At 45.9% G+C, this 19494-nt stretch overlaps 1 protein-coding gene across 2 annotated transcripts in view; it reads right to left on the bottom strand.

The window, feature by feature from the left end:
• VEGFB (vascular endothelial growth factor B) overlaps nucleotides 1–19494 on the bottom strand; it is a 227393-nt gene that overhangs the window by 31344 nt on the left and 176555 nt on the right. The window lies entirely within an intron of this gene.

Genomic DNA, 19494 nt, shown 5'->3' with positions numbered 1-19494 from the left:
ATAAGCCCTGGCACCGAAGTGCTCTCCTTTTCAGGCAACTGTCCACATGTGATTAGGAAAAATATCACCTCTCAAAGTGCTAGAGCCAACTGATGAACTGGCCGACCCTTTGCCACATGCTCTATGAAGTGCTGGGCAGAAATAAAATGTGAAGGACACTTGAACAGATCAATGGATGAAAGGGCTGACAACAGCCATCTATGTATGTCAGTGGCTGCTTCTCCACTATGGTGGAGGAGCGACACCCTCCCCCACCCCACTCCACCGCCAGCAGCAGCTACAAACCTTTTACTACAAAACGATAATAAACTACATTTATTATTGTTTTGTAGGAAAAGGGACTGGGCATTGGGGATGACAGCCATGGAGGGAAGTTCACAGAGTCCTCCCCTCAGTGCACATGTATGTTTGGTCGGCCGTCTCGGGCTGGCCAAACACACATGCCCACTGTGCTCTCTCCAGCCCAGCACTGTGTTGCCGGGCTGGAGAGAGCAGGCACAGGTTCCCAGTATGCCCGTGAGCACCTGTAAATGGGTAACTCATGACTGAAAACAGTGTTCGGTGTACATGGAGCAGTCTGGCAACCCTAAATGTGAATTGGCAGCACTAGACAAAAGTGAGTAGTGAACTCCTCAGTGCATACGCAGGATTATACTAAAGAGGTATGGAACACAAAGTGCATACAGAGCACCCTGTACTTGCCTACAAACAATCACCCCAAAAGAGGGCAAGGATAGTGTGGCCATATAGACCCATGCATTCCATCATCCAGTAAAAGTGATTTCTGCAAGAGGCTAAGGGTTAAATGAATGTTTAAACTCCCCTCCCTTCTCTACCTCATGTCTGACTTCTGCTGAGGGGCTAGCACCAAGGATGCATCTACACAGCATAATTTATTCATCTGTCCACCTTTCATGCACCCATGCACCTTTCAGGCCTCCTATACATTCCTAGGTCCTTTGGTCCATACCAGAATTCATGGGTGCCTGTATCTGTGTCTTTATAATTGTCTCCACTCTCTATATATTGTTTGTAACTATATGTGTGCTGTGGTCTACACTTACTGATGTCTGATTGCATTTTGGTCTGGGGTCTTTGGGCCAGAGTGCCTGTATGTCTGTCGATTTGAGTGCATGAATACCTACAAACCTGCGAGTCTTTATGCCTGGCCTACTGGTTGTTGGCATGCATAGTTTTGGCTGTGTACATGGATGCCTTTACACCTACTGGTCTGTGTGTATAGGTGTGTGAAAGTCGGTTGGCTGTGTGCATGGGTAACTGGATGTCTGTTGTTTGGGTGCATGCGTGCCAGTATGTCTTTTCCTTGAACGTCTATATGTTAGTTCCTCTATGTGCAAGGCTATTTGTATGCCTGTTGGCCTGTGTGAATTGATTCCTCTGTGCTTATTTATCCTTGTGCATTGGTATCTGCATGCCAGTTCGCAAGTGTCCACAGTGCGCCTGTATATCTGTCAATGTGCATAGCTGCCTACAATATTGTGCGTTGTAAGTACATAAGTGCCTTTCAGTGTGTTATCTGTTCATCCCTCTGTCACCCCACGCAAAGTCAGGCCCGTCCCTACATTTCAGAAGTTGCAGGCATCACCAGCAGCTGTATCAAAAGTGAGACTGCCTGCATGTCTGTGACGGAAGGTTGACCTGAAAAGCCTTCTTGCCCTTTCTGATTAGCCTGGTCAAGGTGTCAAGACCTAGTTGATTGGGGGTGGTGTAAAGGTTGGGCTAGGCACGGTGCACACGGATGTGCTCTCGCCTGCGTGTGCGCACACATAATCTGGATGTCTAGACGGGGTAATTTTAAAATAAATAACGCTGTATTAGATACCCTATAATCACAGTACAGTGAAAACCGAGAACAATGTTGGTAGTGACTAGTCTCTAATCCCAAAAAATAAAGTGGTATGTTAAAATACAACTTTTTTTCTCTTTCTTTATTGATTTTTCATAAGAGAAAATACAACAATCTGAAGCCTGGTAAAGAAAGAGCAACAACAACACTCTTAACAGTTAGCGCATTGATTGGTCACAATGTCATTTAACATACTGAGAATGAATTACGTAAAAGTGCAGCATATACTCCCCTTGATTCACCATCCTCATGTGACCTTGGCGCGCTCCCATTGCTCTCCTTATGTACCACAATATGCTAGGCATCGTCAATGACCATCCTTGCCCATCAAGAGGGATTATTAGGTGCACAACCAGCAATCAGTTCAGAGGTCACAGGAATTTAAAGCGTACTCGGCCTCTGCATCGTTCCCTGTCCACTCAGCATCTGACCACCGCAAGGCTCGTTGGTCTATCAGGCATGAGGGCATCCAGGTGACACAGCAGATATGTGCGAATGTGATCCCAGATGTCCCTAGGTCTGGAGTTAAGGGCAGGATATTGGCATTAGTTGATCATTACAATAGACAAGGTCGGTCAGCCATTCCTTACATTTTGGAGCCCTCGCCTACCCCATCTACAAGCAGTTCTCCACTTGGCTAGCAGCATCACCAGTCCAATGAACTTCTCAAACAGGGCTCACGTTGCTGCGTGTATCCCAGTAGGGCAAGCAAGGGAGTGAGCATAAGTGCTGCATTCGTCATATTCCTCAGCTCCTTTTCTATGTCACGCCAACAGCCCTCAATGCAACCACATTCCCACGCCAAGTGTAGAAAGTCAGCCCCTCCCGCATTACACCGGTGACATCTGTAATTTTCCCATAGCTGTATAAAGTAAGCTCTATGTAAGTTTTTATAGTGTATGATGTGAATCAGACTACTGGAGGCAACTTCTCCAGTGTGGGCACAATATGTCGTCCAAGTAGCATCTGTCAATTCCATCCCAAGCTCAGCTTGCCACTTCGCATGGACTCGTATGTCTCCTGTGGTGATCTCGCTATGTATGGTGCTATAAAGGGCAGAGACCAGGCGGCGGGGTGTTTCTGCTTGTAATAACGTATGCAGAGTTTTCAGCGTTCGTGGTTGCGCTGGGAGGTCCAGGGTGACAGCTTTAATGCGGTGTCTAATCCGGAGGTATAAGATTGTATCTAGGGTGGGGATGGTTTGCCTTCCATGAAAACTTGTTCTTTGTTTTAAATATGCTCTTTGTATACAGGTCGCCCCATCGTACACATCCTGTCCTCCTCAGACGCGGTCAGCAGGTTGCTTCACGGGTAACCGGCACTAAATGATTGCAAGATAACGGGATGAGTGGGGAGTAGAGTATCGGTGCTCCTGCACATCTCGCTAAGCTATGCCATGCAGCGGTAGTGAATGCAACTGTTGAGTCCGCCGAATCTGGTAAGTGTAGCGTGGAACCTAGATAGGCTGACGGAGGGAGCGGGCTCTTATAGGTCTCTGCCACTGCCACGTGTGGAATATATGGGGTGGGTTTAAACCAGTGTATAGCGTAGTGGGCTTGCGTCCAGTTGTAGTATAATTCAAAATTGGGTGCCTCAAAGCCGTCTTGACAGAAGGGGAGGGTAAGAACACCCCAGCCAATTCTGGCCCGCCCTCATGCCAATCACACCGTCTGAACGCAGAGTGCATAAAAAAAAGCTTGCTTGTGACTGTATGGTATATTTAAGAAGAGGTAAAGGAGTTTGGGGAGTATGACCATCTTCATAAGGCTTATCCGGCCCACCAAGAATAGAGGGAAGGATATACACCTGGTAATCTTATCGGTAATAGTTGAGTGCCACTCCATAGTTAGCTCCAAGTGTTACCTCCTTGTCCAGAGTGATCCTTACTCCCAAATACTTGAGTTCAGTGGAGCACCACTGCAGCAGGTAGTCTGGTTTAAAGGGCTGTGTGTGAGGTGTCAATGTGAAGATTTGAGACTTCCCCCAGTTGATCTGTAAACTGGATAATACACCAAACTGAACAAACTCTCAAAGGATCCCAACAAGGCTGATCTGAGGTTTCTTCCGGTATAGGATGATAGTCCGCATACAGTGACACTAAAATGTGTCTCGATAGATAGCGGAGCGCAGTCTCTGTGATTCTGTAGAAGCTTGGCTGCCAGAGTTCCACTGCCAGTGCAAAAAGTAGCGGCGACAGGGGGCACCCCTCGATATGTGTATTGGGCCTGACATCACGCCATTCATGCGTATCCTTGTTGTAGGTTGTGTATAGAAGGCCTTTCCGTTCCAGGAAGCCACCAGGTAGGCCCATTCAATGCAGTACTGCCATCATTCTAAAGAGTTTTTCGTCCAAGGAGTGTGCAGGGGAGTGAGCAGGGAAGGAAAACAACCAAAATGCCCTGTGAAGATTTGCAGGGATCAGTGCACCACACTCCACAGTACTCCTGAGTGCCTGACTCTCTCTAACCCTCTAGCACCCCTCATCCCTTCTCACCTCCCCAGGTCCACCAATATCTCTGAGTGCCGGGGATACACACACGCACCTGAAGTACCCACATCCCTCCAGGGATGTGGCTGGGTTCTCCAGCGTTTCCAACCAAAGGTGTTGGGTCCTCGCTCTCCTCTGCACCCGGACACGCAGACCCTGGTTCGCTCACTTCGTCGCTCCTCTCCACTGGTGATTCCGGCTCCTTGGGAAGCGCTCTGCGTTCTCTTGTCCTCTCTCTCCGTTCGCCGCCCTTCTCTGTTGGAGTCTTTTCCACACGCGCAGCCCTGTGAGTTCTGGTTTCCTTTTGGCTTGTTGCCAATCGGATATCCGGATTGGCGCTCCTATTGCTGGCCCCCTCCAAGGTACCCCCGGGTTATGTGCATAGTGGCCCCGTAGGACCTTCGGGAGACGGGGATGTTGCGACCCTGTTACGTTACACTACCACATTCAGCTCTGTGTCTATATCCTGCATGACTGCAAACAGAGTTCTCAAATTAAGGGAGGTTGATCTTCCTGGCACAAATCCCGACTGGTCTGGCCTGACTAGGAATGGGAGGAGCAGGGAGAGGCGTCTGGCAAGCATTTTTGCTAGTATTTAGGTGTCGCAATTGATAAGAAATAGAGGTCTATACGAGTCACATGCATCTGGGGGTTTGCCAGGCTTAAGCAGGGCTAGGATCAGTGCCTTCTGCATAGTGAGGGGTAGCTCTTCCAACTCTCTAGATTAATTGCAGACCTTCTTTAGGACAGGTACTGGTAGCTCTGTATATTCTTTATAAAATTCTGCCGATAAGCCATCAGGCCCGAGGCCTTCCTAGTTTGTAGTTGTGCAAACTCCTCTTGAATTTCGTCCTCTGAGAAGTCTGCAGCTAGGGATTCATGCAGCGCATCGCTAATCCAGCCCAGCACCATATTATCAAAGCATCAAGTGAAATCAGGTTGCGCTTCCCTGCAGGAACTATAAAAGTCAGCATAAAATTCAGCAGATGTTAAGAGTATATTTGTCCTGTCTCTGTGCCTCTGGTGTTTTGATTTCTAGAGTGTCATTGGCTGTCTGATTTCTCCGAGTCATAGTAGCTAGGGCATGGCCCTTGCTTTCTCCTTCCCACAGGCGAGAGCCCTGGCATACTTACCTCGATAGAGGCACTCCTTCTCTGCCTCTTCTTTGTATTCCGAGAGAGTCTCCCAAACGGCAGATAATGCCGTGGGGTCTGCCTGGGTATCCCACAGAGGCACAAGGCATTTAAGTTTCACTTCCAGTTTCTGAAGGTAGGCACGAAGGGTGTACTGTACCCTGCAGCTTTTCACTAGGCAGATCCCTCTCATAGTAACTTTAAGAGCTTACATACTGTGCCAACCCCGGAGACAGAATCAATGTTTCTGCCTAGGAAGTCTACTATATCCTGCTTCAATTCCTCCAGGAATTGGTCATCTAGAAGTATTTCTGGGTTTAATCTCCATGCATGCATATTTTCTGCGCTAGTGGGTACATTTAGCACTAATAGAATGGGTGAGTGATCAGAGTATGTTCTTGCAAGATGTTGGGCTTCACAGATCCAAGGGCACATCCCCCTCAAGACAAGCCAGTAGTTTATGCAGGACCCTCTGTTGTGTATGCTTGAATAGTATGTACCCTCTTGGGTATCAGGATTAAACTGCCTCCAAGCATCCAGCAGATGTTTTTCCTCCATAAGGTCAGTGATATGCTTTGCAGCCACGCTGAACAGGGGTTAGGCCGGCCTCAGTCTGTCAGCCGCTACATTTAGAGCCAGAATAAAATCCCCTTCCCATTGTATGAGGGAGGCGGCCAGCCCTCATAGCCTGTCGTAGAAGGCATGGTCGTCTGTATTTGGGCCATAGTAATCACCTATTTGCACTGAATGGGATCGCAGTCTGCCCTACACTATGGTGTATCGACCCTGCTCATCGTTCAGCGAACCCTGCATCTGGGAAGGTACCCCCCCTACAGTCAATAATAGCCGTCCCTCATGCATATGAGGAATATGTGGAAAACTGTCTATGTGTGGACCATCTAGAGGCAATCAATGCTCCTTTTTTGGGTGCAAAATGCATTTCCTGTATTAGGGCGAGGTGGATGTTGTGTCTGTCAAGATAGGATAAGATGTTTTTGCGCTTACAAGGATCTCCCAGACCCCGTACGTTCCCTGTGAGGCATCTGAGGGACTCGTGCGGTGATCTTATGCGATGTTGTGTTGTGCTGCCTGCTCTGGGTAGGTATGGGTGTAATATGCTACAGTATAATAACTCAGATATTGCCCTGCTATGACTGTTGCAACCTGGTGTGACCTTTGCGAATCATGGTAAAAAGAACAGTATATCTTTCCCAGACCCCACTCCCTCCCACTCGGAAGGCCCAGTCCAGTCATGCATGCACCTCCCATCCCACATTCATCAAATTTTCCCAACATCAATCTATAGATCAATTACAAAGTTCAATACAATAGGGTTAACCAGTGGGGGGCTCTCCAGGAGCAAGGCGGAATCCCCTCCTTATAGTCGAGGGTGCCTGGGCCGGTGAAATATCTAAAGCATTCCAGGAGGGCTCTTGCAGGTATAATCTCAGTCTATCTGGAATACAGAGTTGAGTTCGTAATCAGCGAGGAAGGCCATTAGAGTAGCTGTTGGCTCAGTACATCAGTTCATGATAAATGGCGGACCAAGAGGCTAGTCCATGTCTTGAGTGGGTGAGTTTAAGCCAGACTTAGATCCTCCAGTACCTCTTTTTGGAGGGCCAATATTGTTTGTGTGCAGAAACTTCTGGACCTGCTGGGGATGCACGAATACCTGCCCCTTCCTCTTATACGTGATTTGCATTGCATAGAGGATTTACGCTTGGCGTTTTTTTTTTTTTTTTTTTTTTTTTTTACAGTGAGTAATTTTTTCCGGGCCTCCTGTGCCGTGATGGTGAAGTCTGGATAAATTGACACTGCGTTTCTTTCAAAATTCAGTGGCTGATGTTCCCTCGTCAGTCTGAGTGCAGTGTCTCGGTCTTTGTAATTTAGGAACTGGGCAATAATTGTGTGCGCAGGGGCGCCCCCTGGAGGGTGAGTCATTAGAGATCTGTGGGCTCTTTCAACAACGAAGACTTTGGAAAAGGATTTAGCGGCAAATAGGGTGAGTAGCAGTTTTTCTACATAGGTCTCCATCTTCCCAGTGTTTGTCATTTCGGGCACACCTAAAATGCGCAGGTTACTGCACTGCGAAAGTGCCTCCACATCTTCGTTCTTTGCCGCTATGAGGCACAGGACTTTGTCCATGTTTAAGAGTTGCTTCCACGGGCAGTCAGGTCGTCTTCCACTGTAGATAGCAGCTGTTCTACTTGTTGGATCCGTCCATCTTGACTTTCCAGTTTTTGCACCATTCCTGTTGATCCTGGTACACACAGTGTCCATTTTGACTTCTGTAGACATTAGACCGGTTTTCATGGCTAATAGTAGCATTTTCATGTCCATGTCATCTCGTAGCTCTTCCAGCAGCTGCTCTACCACCTCAGGGGCGCCCGCAGTGTCAGCAGCTAGCTTGGTTCATTTTCTCAGGTCGAACTGTAACTTGGATTGCCTGCCGTCTTTTTTGCTCATGGTTACAGTGCAGCTAGGACCAAATGTGCGAGCGTGGGTTTCCCAGCCCCTGTATGTACTTGGTGTCTCCAGGTATTGCTCTCCTCAACCTAGGAGATCAGAGTATCTAAACGCACTTTGCCTGTCACCTCAGCACAGCGCAGGTTCCATGCCTCATCTCTAGCGATTGGTGCTGGCACAGTTCACAATATATTGTGCAATGTCTCGTGGTGGCATTCTTAGCAACATTCCATGATTGGTGAGCTCTCCTCAGTTATATTGTGCATGTGGGGGTGCAGCAGGCCTGTGCGTCCTCCCCGACACAGTAGGCGGGTAGCACAGTTAGGCCAGACCAGCAGGTCGGCGTCAGAGGCAGCCCACACAGGGGTATAGACCGGCAGCCTCACGTTTTGCGGTCACTTAGTGGCCAACTGTGCTGGTGCTTCAAACAGGGGCTCCTCCCCTCTGACCTCGCTCCTCCTAGTCACATCAGCTGTCCAGAATCACCCCAGATAGAGGCCCAGTCCAGGCCACCATGAGGGCCGGGCGGTCCAGCGGCTCCGATGTGCAGCACATCCCCTGCGTCACCAGGCCCCCGACGCTATACTTCAGTCGGGCTCCCGTTGGGACTCCCCAAGCACTGACTGTCTCTGCCCTGGGACAGCAAGCTCAGTCCGGCACTGAGTTCCCTGGCACTGCCTCGGCATGCTCACCAGCACCTCTACTCACCTCCACATCTCCGGAGCTCCCAGGGCTGCAAGACCCCACGCTCACCGGGTCACCATGCATCCTTGATGATAGCGCAGGCAGCACCGCTCCGCCTTTAAGCCGCACTCCCCCCGAGCCAGCATAGACCAGCAACTCCGTCTCTCGCCGTGTGGCACAGTCCGAGCTCCGCGCCGCCACCATGTTAGACTGTCAATGCGTTTCCCGACTCTGATTTTCAGGCCCACCGGCGAACGACCGGCCACTGACACAGCATTTCTGGTAGCAAGTTTTTAATAGACCTCTGTACTTTAGGGATGGTTTGGTTAGTATATGTGATGCAGCCTATTATGATGGATTGTGCCCCCCGACCGCCGGAGCCTCACCGAAGTGCGGCCATCTTTGACGCTGGCTCTCCGACTCCCCTCATGTTAAAATACAACTTTTAGGCAGGGTCCTTGTTGAGGTATTGTTTCATGGTTCAGCTTAATGCCTCTTAAAGAAACAATGAGCCAAAGTCGCGCTAGAAGAGTTCAGCACCATTGATAGCTCTATAGAAGTATTTATCATTGAAGTTCATGGTGATGGGCTTCCGTGCTCCAGAGACAATTTAAATTTGATTTGATTTATTTTATACAGCACTCGTTCATCAGTACTGGTCTGGAAGGCTAAAGTCACACAAGACGGTAGTGTGGGCATGGAGGATGGACGAGTCGGAGAGCAAGAGAGAGGAGACAAAGTAACACCTAGACACTAAAGCATAAAATGTCTTGGTGCTATTGAATGATAAACCAGTAGACTAAAATGAGGCAGGGAAGTCAACAAAAAGGTATAAATTTGCAGGCCTCTTCCTTTTTGTTGATTTCCTTCATCTGTTTTTAGTCTACTGTAGAAAGCTTCTAACAAAGATTTGCACCTTGCACATATGTTAAAGTAAAAAGGTAACTCCCCCCGAATTCTTATCTTCTTATTGTATTCTTTTGGGAAAGGGAGTCAAATCTGAATAAGTGAAGTCAATGTTAATCCAAGTTGGATTACATTTTGATGGTAGTCCATTTATCTCAATTCCTCCTGGGCCCGGTTGGATTTTTAGGGTCACACATTGATACCAGGAATATTGAAACCGATATGTCAGGATCTTCAGGGTGGGGCAGCCTTGCTAACTCCCCACCTAGTTTGGCAGGCCAGAAATTGTAAATGGCTGTAACTCCTGAACCGCTTATCACATTCTAGAGACTGACAGCACTGGGCCTAAAGAGACATGAACTCTGCTCTCTATGAGAGAATCTACAAAATGTAGGAAAGGATATGCCAGGGTCAACACTCCAAAACAAGTGAGGAGCCCCTCTCCAGGGCAAAGCAATTGTAATCCAAGCCTAGATGAACCTACTGCTTGAGCAAATGATCCATTATCAATAGGGACAGCCAGTTACTGGGTATACTGCCATCCTGTTGTGTAATACATGGTGCCAGACATTTCGTCGACTGCACTTGCGAAAACAAAAACTATGTTGTGCAGACAGACAAACTGTTCAGCCCAGCAGGCAGGCCTTGGTTCTAGGTCTAGGAGAAGGGCCAGGCTTTCCCAAGTTAGCCATGTGGCCCATTCACAAGCAGAAAATAGGGTGACCACCCGTCTGTAATTTTCACTGACTGCCCGTAATTTCGCCCTGCAGTCCATTGTCCATTATGAAAGGTTTAACATATAGCATTTGTCCGTAATTTTAGCCTTTCATCTAAAGGAAGAAATGGACAAAATGTAATTAGGACATATCAGTTTCCCCAGCTGGATTGAAAGGCAGGGAGTCTCGTGTCCTCTGAGGGAGGGAGGGGCAGACATATGAAAATGCCTTCTTGCCAGGGGGTCTCCTCCCCTAAAGAAATGTAAATGTGCCCAACTGGTAAATCTGCAAATGTAAAGGGGCTTGGAAACCTGTATTGATTTTATTCAAAGGAGTCACTTGAAGTTTTCTGATGGCAAATATATTTTCTTTTAGATAGGTACTGTAAGAGTGTTCCAAGGTGAGCTGTGGAATGTGTGGTTTTAATGGACTGTTATAAAAAAAAAAAATTGCACTAGGTATAATCTGTATATTATTGAAATTTGTATTTTAGTTTTTAGTTTTTTTGTTTAACCTAAATGTATTTGCGCATTTTGTAGCAGCCTATATTATGATGTGTGTAATAGATGTTTAAAATAAGGACTCATGCAATCACAATTCTTTCAGGGACCTTGCTACCTCACAGTACTAACAAACATTGGCAAAGCCAATAGGTCTCGTCAACGCAAGAGTTATGGGCTTTGCCAATGTATTTTAGCCAAATTATACCTCAGAGTGAAAAATTGCACTAGGTATAATCTGTATATTATTGAAATTTGTATTTTAGTTTTTAGTTTTTTTGTTTAACCTAAATGTATTTGCGCATTTTGTAGCAGCCTATATTATGATGTGTGTAATAGATGTTTAAAATAAGGACTCATGCAATCACAATTCTTTCAGGGACCTTGCTACCTCACAGTACTAACAAACATTGGCAAAGCCAATAGGTCTAGTCAACGCAAGAGTTATGGGCTTTGCCAATGTATTTTAGCCAAATTATACCTCAGAGTGGCTGCTTTTCAGCATGGCTAAAAGTTAGTGGCAAGTGGAAAGAGCTAAGTGTCGCAGAGTGGAATGGCAAAGAGTGGAGTAAGTGTTGTAGAGTGGAGTGGCAGAGTGTGTCATGTTTAGGAGTAGAATACAATGGAGTAGCGTAGAGTGGCATAAAGTGGGGAGCTATGCAGTGGAGCTGACTGATGTAGAGTGCATTGGTGTAGAGTGTTGCAGAATATAGTGGTGTAGAGTGAAGTGGCATTTAATGCAGCAACATAGAATTCAGCGACGTACAATATAGTGTCATGGAATGCAGAGGCATAGATAAGAGTGGTGCACAGTAGAGTGTATGGGTGCAGAGTGGAGTGGTACAAAGTAGAGTAGTTTAGAGAACAGCGGCATAGAGTAGAGTGGCGTACAATAGACTGGCAGAGTGTGCAGTAGTGTAGCGTGGTGTATAGTGCAGTAGCGTAGAGTTCAGCATAGACAATAGTGGCATAGATTGTAGTGGTGTAGAGTGGTGCAGAGTAGTATAGCATAGAGCAGTGCAGTGCAGAATAGAGTATAGTGGTGTAGAGTGCAGTGACATAGAGTGGAGTGATGCAGAGTAAAGTGGCATAAAGTGCAGTGGTGTAGAGTGTACTGGCGTAGAATGCAGTAGTACAGAGTGCAATGTTGCAGAGCAGAGTGCCAGTGCAGTGGTGTGAAGTAAGTGGCAGAGCAGTGGCGTAGATTACAGTGGTGCAGAGTAGAGTGCATTGGTGTAGAGTGCAAGGCATAGAGAGGCATGGGGCAGAGTAGACTGTTATAGAATGGAGTAGAGTGGCATACAATAGAGTAGCAGAGAATGCAGTAGTGCAGAGTGGTGCAGTGACAGAGTGCAGAATAGACTTGAGAGGCATAGAGTGCAGTGGTGTAGAGTGGTGCAGAGTGGAGTAGTGTAGAGTGGTACAGTACAGAGTAAAGTATAGTGCTGTAAAGTGCAGTGGCATAGTGTGGAGTTATGCAAAATAGAGTGGTATAGAGTGCAGTGGCATAGAGTATTGGTGCAGAATGCAGTAGTAGAGATTAGTGGTGTAGAGTATAGTGGTGGTGAGTGCAGTGTTGCAAAGTAGAGTGTCAGAGTGCAGTGGTGAATAGTGAGTAGAGTGGCATAGAATACAGTGGTGCAAAGTAGAGTGCAGTGGCATATAGTGCAGCTGTTTACAGTGCACTGGTGTACAGTTCATTGAAGTAGAGAGCAGAGGATTATAGTGCAGTGGGGCAGAGTGGCGTAGAGTGCAGTTGCGTAGAGTAGATTGTTTCAGAGTAGAGTGCAGTGGCATAGAGTGGAGAGGTGCAGGGTAGAGTGTAGTGGCATAGAAGGCCGTGGCACAGAGTGCAGTGGTATAAAGGAGATTTTTCACAGTAGAGTGAAGTGGCGTAGAGTGGAGAGGTGCAGGGTAGAATGGAGTTGCGTAGAGTGGCATAGAGTGTGATGGCATAGAGTAAAGTAGTGAAGAGTGCTGTGGCATAGAGTGCAGTGGTGCAGAGTGACGTAGAGAGGAGTTGTGCAGAATAGATTGGTGTTACCTAGACTGGTATAGCATGCAGAGGTGCAAAGCGCAGTGGTTTAGAGAGGCGTAAACTGCATTGGCATAAAGTAGAGTGGTAGAGAGTAGAGTAGAGAGGCATATTGTGAAGTGGCATAGAGTGCAGTGGCAGAGTGGAGAAGAGTGGAAAAGAGTGCAGAGTTCCACGGTGCAGTGGCATGGAGCGGTGAAAAGCGAAGTGGTGCAGAGTAGGGTGCAGTGGTGTGGAGTGGTGCAGAGTAGAGTGGAGTATGCATGATGTGGTAACAACACGTTTTTGATTGAAATGACCATTACATTTACAGACATACTGTTTTTCAAATAAAACTATGCAGTGAATAGACAATGTGTGCAAATTGCATCACCTAATGTAATGATGTGTGTTAATCATATAAAGGTATTTGTTTCTAGCACAGTTCAAAACTAACAAAAATGTGCTTCATATGTACTCCTAATTCTGATATATTCTGAAATCCTCGCACAGTTTATTTAAATGTTGTCATGTGATAGAAAAAAACTCTTTCCTACCCCCGGTATCCAGCAAGATTGTTGCATAAACCCGCTCACTTTGAAGTCAGAGAAAGAAAAGTAAACACTAAGTTCCCACCGAAGACAGAGTCTGATTTTTTCACCTTGTTCTTTGATTCCTCAGCAAATGTGATAAGATAAGAACGAGATTTACAGGCCTGCTTGCAGCAAGGGAGCACTCAGAAAGATACTGTAAATAAGGTTTGTGCAAGGGAAGGGACAAGCTCAAGCTAGATAGCCTAAAACAATTAAAGCCAGCAAATTGAATGCAACAAATTGGGTTACAAACCACAAAGCCAATGGCAAGCAACGGGCGGAATGCATTGCCAAGGAAGCTCGATGAATGTATTTGAAGTGACAGTTGTGGGATACTTTGTGGGGAAAGTCCAGAATTTTATTCCAGTCCGTATTTTGCAGAGGTTTGGCCACATCAAATCACACAGGTAGTGTGAAAAGACCTGGTGTGGTCTCCATGTTTTAGGAAAGGTCTGTACAGCCATCTTATCACTTTGCCGCCAGTTGCTATGGTGTAGAGCTTCTGGCACACATCATGTAGGGTTAGTGCAAGGTGGCAGAAACGAAATAGGGCATTTAATGATTGTTTAAGGTGGTTGTAAGTAAGGAGTTGACCAGGATGAAGATGGTAGTCTGCCACAGGGGTTTGGAAATTTAGTAGCTCGCCTTCTAGAAACAAATCCCCCAATTTTAAGACACCTGCAGCATGCCACTGCCAGAGTTCTTCTGAGCACAGCCGTTCTGTGCCAGTGGGAAGGCCTAGCAAAGGTAGTGCAGGAGCACAGGGTTTCTTTGTGTCAGTGAGCTTACAGGTTCTAGCAAGGCAAGAGAAAGCTGTGCATAATGACCCCGGATAGTGTTCCGTAGAAGGGTCAGTAGAAAACAATGAGCAGTGCAGTAAGTCCTCCTTAAAAGTCTTTACAGATAAACCCCATCTCATGCAGAGGGGCAGACAGCCAGCAAGCAAGAGTGTTTTAAGTCCAGAAGACCTAATCCACCCGCAGACACGGGTAGCTTCAGAGTGGAAAGAGCTACCTGACAGTGCCCCAGCGACCAAATCAGATGTGTGGCGTGTCTGAAAAAGAAATGAAGGACAAGCAGGGGAAGGTTTGCAAAATAATACTATCATTGGGGTAGCACACCATCTTCACTAGTGCCACGTGACCCACTACAAACAGAAGAAAAGAAGACCAAAAAGCAATCTGGGCTTGGAGGGACCATGACACTCTGCCGAGATTTCCATCCTGCAAATCAGTGGGGAAATGGTAGATATGAATCACTAGGTATCAAACGGTAACTGGTTCCCAGTTCAATCGGAGGTCTAATTGTATATAAAGGGGAAAACAGTACCATATGTTTAAGAAACATCAATTACATTTTAAAATCTTTCTCATATTCTTACATTTTGTTTGTTCAATTTACATCTCAAATATTTTGAAGATTCTATGTGTACGTGACACTTGGAGATAATCCAGATCACTGGTTTGGATTTTACACAATTGCAAAACCATTTTAAGACATGGACAGAGTGGGCAATTGCCTTGCACATCCTTGCAAGGGGTTTGGCCCCTGCTCACCCTTCACAAGCACGAACAGCAGACCATTGCACCAGAAGAGTTTGCCAGGATAGGTTGGTGCTGCTTGTTCAACTACTGGACAGTGCCTCATCTGTTTCTCTCCTGTCTGCAGAGACACATCTACAGGTACGCAATACCTTCCGATAGTCCTGGTGATTCCAACTTGTTTGATTATAGGAATTGTCCCACCCTGTTCTTCTCTTCCTTATTTATCCAGTTCTTAGCAACAACCCTTTGCCGTGGATCTCCCATTTGATCTCAATTTCATCCTTCTCTTTTATTATCTTTGATTGGTAGTCTGGGCTCCCAGTTCTGAGATGTAATGTAGAGTCCTGGACTTACACTCTAGTGCTGTGAGACTACAGACAATTTGTGGGTACCTCACATCCTGACATTAGGTGTCAGACTGTCGCCCACACCATCTGCTCTGTCTCATTACATTTTTTTGAGATTGAAAGTCTATTGGAGGTTGAGGTGAGCCAGATGTTTTTGTTCAAACTGTTTAAACTAGCATAAGGTTACTTGCCTCAATTTTTCCCAAACTGTTGCCATGGGTTTTAAAATGTTTAGAAACAATCAAAATGTTGTTGTTGCTTTCTCTCCAAGAAAAATTGGGTAGATTTGGGTAGGGGTGATGGCCTAGATACAGAGTTGAAGGGCATTAATTTACCAATGAACAAGGACATAATGTGACACCTGAATGTAGCACACCAGGAGGCAATCACAAAAAAGACCACAGTGAATAAATAGTGCTATGTTAAAAAAGAGTAAATGAATACACTGATAATGTAATGGGGTACAGCCTCTCTTGGGTGTGTCTGTAAACCTTACGTTTGTTCTTGAATTTTTGTCCTAAATTTTGAACCTTCGTCCTGAAATTTTGCCCTGAATTTTGACCTGTTGTCCTGAATTTTTTACAGTCCTGTCCAGAATTTGCCTCCATGCCAGGTGGTCACCCTGCAGAAAACCAAATAACACGGGTGTGCAGGCTGGCAAACAACACCTAATTGTGCAACTTTTATCTATAACCAATGCCTTGGGCTGCTCTAAGTACCTGGAGACAGGGGTGAGGTCACGGGAAATGGCTGCTATTAACGTGCACGTGTAAACAGAAGAGGCACCTGAGACACTCACACTATCTGGAGATCACAAGCTCCTATCGTTCAGTAATAAAGAGACAAACCCCGTATTATGGCAGAAACAGTGTGATAAATGCGGTCACTGAAAGAAAAGTAAGTGAAATGAGCATACAATCAGAATATATATCTTAGTAGTGGTTTGTTATACTTGCTTATAGCATTTGATTCTTATTTGTTACATTTTTACACCTTAACACTGTCTTGGAAAAGGTTGCACATTGTTATCAGCACTTAACACTTAAATACAGAAATAAACCTATCAACATTTGTGAATGGCCTTCCACAACATGCCGCTGTATTTTTAATAAAGTTCGATACTTTTGAGTTAGAAACAACATTTTGTTTAAATCGGCAAATATGCAGAAGCTGATGGATTATATGACAAATGTGGAAAATGTGGCAAATATATAATTTCCATTATACGCTGCTGCAGAATTGCATAATTCCGTGGTCCTGTTAATATTTTAATATTGGGAAGGAGCAGTGCAAGTGCCTATTATATAAATAGAAGCAATGGCAAACATTCCAAGGCATCACTGGCAACGTGTGCTGCTGCATTTGTCCTGACTACTGTCAATCTCTGATTTGCTCGCGGAAGGCAGAGCTTGCTCATGCAATTAGAAGCACTCAAAGAACTGACACCCCACTTTGGGGCACCAGTGACTGTGAATTTATTTTCTCCCAACACATTTTCTCATGTTGAAACAGAAAAAAATGGATTACAGTCATGGCCACTGGAATTATGCAATTCTGCATTTTGTGTGTCACATTTGCAACATAATCCATCATCTGCTGCAACATTTGCAGATTTTAACAAAAAAACATTTCAAGCAGATCAAAAAGTACTAAAAATGAGGTGACATGTTGCTGCACAGTGGAAGGCCCTTCACAAGGGTTCACTAGTCACCTTCCAGTTTGCTATGCTGTAGTTGTGTTTTAGATAGTTTGAGATAGGTGTTTTCCGGACAGTGTTAACATATGGAAAAAATGACAACATAATAAAGTAATACTGCCCAGTATTATACTGAATAAGACAACCCTAATGCATAATTGTTCCACCCCGTTTTAAGAATTCCAGTGGCCCTGAGTGTAGTGCTACTGTTACTCTTTGGCACATAATCTGATAAGTTTATATAATGGGCTAATACACTTGCTGCAGAGATGTTTCTACAATCGGTGGCCTCACTGGTTGAAAGCTTGTTACCCAGCATGCCATTTCCCGAATAGAGTGAGACAGTGTAGAAAATATACCTTTTCTGCATTGACACCCCAGATTTGCTTGCCTTTTTCTGGAAACTATTTTGCTGTTTATTGGATTCTATACATTTTACCCCTACTAGACAGGAGAAAAGTGCCTGTGCTCCCCCTTTAAACATAGTTAAAGTGGCTTATCCCTAATTGACAGACACCTTTTACTTGCCTATAGGTCCCTACTATATGTCGACAAAATGCGCCTATGACCTGGACGTTAAATGTTATTTGTAGACTGCACATGGTGGGCCTGTAAAACATGGTCTGTGGCCAACCATTGTAACCTGACTGCTGCTCTATAAAACCTGCAGCGCAAAATGCCGTGCAGCCTACAACGTAGCGTTCATGGGACTCTGAAAGTGGAACACAGAAAACTATTGTCACAATGTCCCTACCGTGGCAAATCTCTAACAGCTATTTTCACCAGTGAAAAACAGGTGCAGAGACAGTGAAGTGCCAGTTACGATTATGCGCATCCATTCACCCACACAAGCACATGCACACTCCTCATTCCTTTACATACACTAAATCATTACCCTGAACAGCAGCAGTGAAAGTAAGGCGGACAGAAGAAGGTGAGGTAGACAGTTCAGGATGAGCTGGAGAGACAGAAGGCTAAGGTGAAGAGAGGGGAAGTGAAGGAGAGATACAGGAGGGAAATAGGGAGCATGCTGAGGCAAGAGGGAGGATAGTGAGAAAACAAAAAAGGATGTGGAGGGGAGAGGAGGACGATCCAGAAAGATAGAAGGGTAAGAGTGAGAAGAGGGTAAGTAAAAGAGAGAAGGGCGAGGAAAAGAGAAGGGTGAGGTGAAGAGAGAAAAGTGAGCTGGAGAAAGAAGGGTGAGGTGAAAATAGAAAGGTGGAGTGAGAGTAAGTTGACACAGTGAGAGTCTGGGAGGTCAGCAGAGAGTGAAAGTAAGATATGGAGAAAAGGGGGGAGGGTGAGGTGAGAGTTTACAAAGAGACAGGCACAGCAGGGAAACAGATGGCTAAAGAGGAGGATGAGGTGAAGAGAGAAGAGTGAGGTGGAAAAAGTAGAGGGTGAGGTGAGAAGGACAGAAAGATGAAGTGGAGAGAAAGGAGGGTGAAGTTAGGAGAGAGGATGGAGAGGCAGAGAGGTGGAGAGAGCAGAAGAGATCAAGCACATGTGTTTAAACCTATAGAAATACACAGTTAAAACTAACAGACAGAACCTGGCAACTGGAATGGTATGCAACTCACATCCGGCATGGCCAGAGCCAGCTCTCAGACGCATGGTAACTCTAGACAACTTCACTCATCTTTATGGCCCACCCATGCATTTTTACGGCCCTCCCAGATCCCCAATCCTGGAGCTCGCCCCGACAGCAGAGCTGAGGTATTGGGGCAATCCTGTATGGATTAGGGCTATAGGAGAGACACCTCCGTATTAAAAAAGTAGAATAGGGCCACGTGGGGGGAGGGTACACCAACATATGAATCTTTGTTTGAAAAAGGGGAGACTGCAGACGACCGTGATGAGAGAAGAGAAGAGAAAGAGAAAGAGAAGTTCAGTTCTATGAAGGGCATCTTGGTACTCTGCGACACTCCTCCAGTCGTGGGATCTTCTCACATTAAACAGTTCCAGGCAGGAGGGCTTTGGGCAGAGTTACAAACTTAGTTGTAGCCTCAAGGGCACCAGCAACATGCACGCTGCATTACAGGATGCACTACAGGTGAGTATACCTCTTCAGATTGATCTTGCAGCCCACTGCCACTAACAACAAATACCATCTGCTTGGTTTTAGTGACAGCTAGTCAAGCTAGTGTCACATTTAAAGGGTTTCTCCTGCCCTGTGGAGGCCCGATGTATGTATTCTGGATTGATTCAGGGCAGATGGCCTGGGCAGAGATATGCTGCGGCTTGTTCTGCTCCCGGCATGCAGTTTGGGCTGCCACAGGTAGGAAAAGCCTTGGAGGTTTTGCAATCTCCTAATTTATTGAGTTGCCCGGGGGGGAAACTTGATAGATTATCCAGAGAAGCGACTAATCTGAGGAGGGGAGTGGGAGGGGCTGATCATGTAAGTCCTGCTGTCAATCTTCCTTCACCGTGTTAAAGGCGTGCCATGCTGATTTATATGGCACATTGAAGTGTCAGGTTCTTAAATCATCGGGCTTGGGTTGTGGAAATATCATACAAGGAAGTTGTTCTGTATTTATTGC

Source organism: Pleurodeles waltl, chromosome 9, assembly GCF_031143425.1.
Source record: "Pleurodeles waltl isolate 20211129_DDA chromosome 9, aPleWal1.hap1.20221129, whole genome shotgun sequence".
Lineage (NCBI taxonomy): Eukaryota > Metazoa > Chordata > Amphibia > Caudata > Salamandridae > Pleurodeles > Pleurodeles waltl.
The sequence above is the reverse complement of the archived record's forward strand: the minus strand, read 5'-3'. Positions and strand labels throughout refer to the sequence as shown.